Source organism: Dendroctonus ponderosae, unplaced genomic scaffold, assembly GCF_020466585.1.
Source record: "Dendroctonus ponderosae isolate FM_Combo_2020 unplaced genomic scaffold, Dpon_F_20191213v2 Dpon_F_20191213_4, whole genome shotgun sequence".
NCBI classification, from domain to species: domain Eukaryota; kingdom Metazoa; phylum Arthropoda; class Insecta; order Coleoptera; family Curculionidae; genus Dendroctonus; species Dendroctonus ponderosae.
The window spans coordinates 15,175,809-15,180,775 of NW_026018611.1; the positions used below are offsets into that span (position 1 = coordinate 15,175,809).

The window sequence follows — 4,967 nt, forward strand, 5'->3', positions numbered from 1 at the left end:
ATTTGAAATAAGCAACTTTTTGAGGTTTAAAAACATGCAAGTTTAGAGGCTAATTGCGCGGTTTAGAAGTATTTTCTTATAATTTAAAACATATCTGCGCGTAGATCATGATGTTCTGTTAGAATCGCTGAAAACTGTTTTCCAAAATTTGCAGCGGGTAGTGTACAGCATCGATTTCTGTGGAACCCAGTAGCTGTCAAAACTTTCACATTTTTACGAATAACTCGGAAATCGTAAATTTTTCAGGTAAAACGTTTGACACAAACTTAACTTAAATTTTGACGGCAAATCTGAAAATGAGTGAAAAAAGGGGCGGTTCCATTTAAAAAACCAAAGTTGGTAACTACCACACGTTTATGATACACCCCGTATATTAGAAAGTAATTTTAAAATGTGGACCTTTTAAAAATGAAAAACTTTCGTAGGACGTATTTTCTTGTAAAGTTCATATTTACTGAGATATCGCACTTTGACGCACTAATGAGCAACCCTGTATACTACCTCGACATATACAATCACGGCCTCTACGACACATTGACAAATCTGCGTACACATTACAATACGCCGACAACACTGAATTGATCATGCACGACAAAGCTACTGCAAAAGCAATACAAAAACTTCAAACACTAACAGACAATACAATTGCTTGGTTCTACAAATGGAGATTTACACCAAACCCCAGAAAAAAATAACTACTTCTACCAAACCACCAAATCTAAGATGACTCTCCGACGATAATAACAGACGGAAACACAACTAGACCAAAACAAGAGGCAAAATGCTTCAGAACGACACTGACGAGACTGGACCATTAAATTAAATTTACAAAACACGCAAAGAACCTCAGAACAAAAATAATTTAACGGACAAAACACTTCCGATCACTGACGTACAAAGACAAAGGAATTAGTACAACGACCGCCACAAAGAAAATACCAATCAATATGTAGACCTTTGCTTGACTACGGACATATAATAACAGCGAATGCATCAAGAAAAACTAAACAACAGAACAGATTGCACTGAGAACAATTATGTACCAAATTAAGACTCAACCAACTCAATAAACTACACAACCCCTCAAACCAACTACTCAACGAACGAACAAAAATAACCAGAATAACCGAAAGACAATTTGAACTATGAACAAAATGGAACAACAATCCCAACAAGCGGACTTCACTGAATCCCCTTTGCCTTACACGACAAACGAGACAATCCCGCTTTCGCTTCCCAATAACAAAACTACTTGATCACTTCCAACACTACCGAACCAACCTACTGGACGATGAAGAGACATGATACAGAATCTGAATTTTTTTTTTAATTAGTATTAAATTTGATTCGTACTTTATATTTAAATTTGATTATAGGATACAAATTACTTGTATATATGCAAGGGCAGAAAGACCGATAGGTCGATAGCCTGTTGATAAATGAAGATCAAATGTGTGTAGAAATAAGTACGACGTTCTATGAAATCCTATATGACACAAAAGTGGTGAAACCAGATAAAATTATGAAGAGAAGAGTTGCAAACGTAGGTTCAGAGGATATAGAAGAAATAGATGACGAAGAGGTCATCCACGCCGTAAGTTTTATGAAGAATAAAAAGAGCTCAGGTGTAGACATTATTCTCATCGAAATGGTAAAAGAAGCTCAAGGTATAGTTATGCCAAAGTTAACAAAACTACATAATGCCTGCTCAAAAAAAGGAAGATACCTGACAACTGGAATGATGCAATCATGATCATACTACATAAAAAAGAAAACAGAAGGTTGTTTGAAAACTACAGACCCATAAGCTTGCTTCCCCATCTATATAAACTTTTAATGAAGATAATAACAAACAGAATAACAAAAAAACCTGGATCACTGTCAATCTCCAGACCAACCAGCGTTCCGCAAAGGTATCAGCTCAGACCATCTTCTAACAATAAGGATCCTAATCGAGAAAGCAGCCGAATACAACATATCTTTATGCATGTCCTTCGTAGATTATAAAAGGACTTTTGATAGCATAGAGCACTGGGCAGTCATGAAAGAAATGGATGAGACGCACGGATAGATAGTAGATACATGGGTCTGATTAAAATCATCTACAAAAAAGCAACAGCTACGATAGGAATACACGAGGATTTCCAATCAATATCAATAAAGAGAGGTATTCGTCAAGGAGACATATTGTCCCAAAAGCTCTTTACGCGGACGCGAGAGGTCGTGTTCAAACAACTTGATTGGTCAAATAGAGGTATCAATATCAATGGAGAAAGGCTAAATCAGCTAAAGTTTGCTAATGTTGCGGTGATAATAACGGACAAATAAGTTACTTGCAGAATTTTAGGAGAATTAAAGAAGAAATAAAAAAATGTGACTTTAAAAATGAACGTTTAGAAAACTTAAATTATGAGCCGGGAAGAAGAGACGATCATAAGTATAGACAACAATCATTTAGAAAAGGTCAAGGAGTACATTTGCCTTGGAAAACAAACTCAATTAGGAAAGGAAAATACATATTCTGAAATAGAACTAAGAAGGCGTATAAGCTGGGCAGCTTTCACGATAAAAAAATAAAAACACAAAGAAGTATGGAATGGACAATGACGAGTATTTCCTTAAGAGACAGGAAGACAAACGAATACATAAGATAACATACCCAGGTCAAGGATGTAATAGAAAAGGTAACTCAGATGAAATGGGACCTTGCTCAGATGTAGCAAAGAGAGACAAGAGACGGAACACTAAAATTATACAATGGAGACTATGGCTGGGAGGAGTTCAAGAGGTCGAGCGAATATAAGATGGAAGGATGACACCAACGGAACTGCGGACTAAAATTGATAAAAATAGCTAAAAACCGCGAGAGATAACAGTCGTTAAGGGAGACTATGTGCAAGTATGGATGCGAGAGGGCTGAAAAAAACTATCTTTAATAAATACTGCTGGAACTTGCTTAGAATTCCTACATTTATTCAAAGTGCGTCTATCTTATAAAGTTTTATGTACTCAGCAAATTTCGTGGCACATAAAGCATATTATTCCATTATAATTTCTAATGTTTCTGTATCAGAAGTGAGTAATCCGATGAAATTATTAACATCGCAGTTGTCGTGTTCACAATCAAAGCAAATGGTACAACTCAAGCCACTTTATCTAGAGATATAACGTAAAAAGGATGTAAATTAACAGCAAAGATCAAATGTCTCTTTAATATCTTATTAAATGATTAAATGACCAGGGTTTGAAAAAGTTAATGAAAAATTACTACAGCCAATTAAAATATTGCTGTGGTTGCATTCATTGTTCAAATTCTAGAATGATAACTTTTATCTGCACGTGTTCTTTTTACACTCGTAAGCATTGTAGTGAGGTACGAGCAACTGACTTGATTATCATTATCTGCAATTCAACAACTTTACTAATCAATTAATTTATTTACATGTATTGAATGTTACAATATATTTATTAAAAAGAGGACACACTGGATTAAATCCAGTAAGGCGAATTTCGTAATTGCGTGTGTGAAATTTAAAAATTTAAATACCCAATTAAAGATCAGCAAGCAGACTTCAATGTAAAATTAAGTTCTAAATTTTTAAACTTTGGGTTGAGTCTAATAATTGGGACACACTGTACTTACATATATAAAATAATTTTTTAAAAGGTATCTCCAACTGGTCTCCATTTATTGGTAAAATGATACTTTTTAAAATGAAAAAGTTTAGCCGCAATCTTCCGTGTCGTATAATCTGAATAGCCCTGTAGAAAACCAACTCATACCTATAGATACTCTCAAATTATCATCCGAAGCAGAAGAAAGGGGTCATCAAGATTCTGGCCGTACGAGCTCGGTGAATATACCAACCGGTGCAAAAACCTTCAAATATAGTCTCGGACTTCACCGTATTAACTGCAAGTGCGGATCGGTCTATATAGGCATTACACAAGAAGCATCCAGACAAGGCTAACTGCACACAACAGGAGTTGCAGGCAAGGACAAGTTAATCAATCGGCCTTAGCAGAGCACAGGTTAACCAGAGACAGATACGATTCTGTCCGAAGAAACCCAGGCGCTGGATCCAAAGACACAAGGAAAATGTGAATAAAAACATGTTTCAATTTACGAAGAACATAGAAACCACCCTCCAAAGAATACATATCGCACCATTTATAGGGAGAGATGTAATTTACCTTGCGTAAATATCAACGGGCTATGAGGCATTGATTATTACAGCACCTGCACCAGCAGGGTGCTGCTGTACTCAAGGTACTAAACAGTAAAAGTTCTGTATAAAACTAAACAGCAAAGTTCCGTTGGAAAAAATAACGTATAATAATAAAGTCTCGCAGCATCAGGTATTATGCACATTTTCTGGTCAATGGGAAGATTATACATACGTGATACTCACATTGACTAAAGAGTACCAAATTTTGCAGATTGCTCAAACTATTTAGTAGCGATTCTGCGAACTGCGTGGCGAACATTTGGCTAATATTTTGTTTCAAACATAATTGTCATAAGTCACATAAGTGTTCGTCGTGTACACCGTCGCGTACAGACGTGTTTTCAGACCAGCGATTGTTAGTTATTTCGTGACAGTTTTGTATAAAAACTTTCGAGATTCCATCGGTCAGTGAAATATTTAACCCAGCAGGTGCTTCTGGCTGCAAAATATATTGCTTAAAACATCAATAAGCAGTGGAAACTTAACTGAATTTGAAGAATGTGAGATAATAGTGAACTGCTAGTGCGCAAACTTAAAGAATTGCCAGCAGTGATGACAAATTTTATCCCCCAAACGCAGCCTAAATCAAATTTAAGGAATGCATGGCAAGCTGATAAAGCAAACAACAATGCTATAATAACCAATATGAAAGTAAGCACAAATGCAGGGTGATTCAAAATTGGCGTCATTCCTCTGGAGGTGTTGTCTGGCGCTGTTATAGGAGTAGCGAAAAAATAG

General features: G+C 36.0%; 1 long non-coding RNA gene across 1 annotated transcript in view; it reads right to left on the minus strand.

Moving 5' to 3' along the window:
- Positions 1-4,623, minus strand: part of LOC125504281 — a 7,356-nt gene extending 2,733 nt beyond the window's left edge. The window contains exon 1 of the long non-coding RNA XR_007281406.1: positions 4,413-4,623. This is a non-coding gene — a long non-coding RNA (uncharacterized LOC125504281). The remainder of the gene's footprint in view (positions 1-4,412) is intronic.
- Between the last annotated feature and the right edge of the window lie 344 nt (positions 4,624-4,967).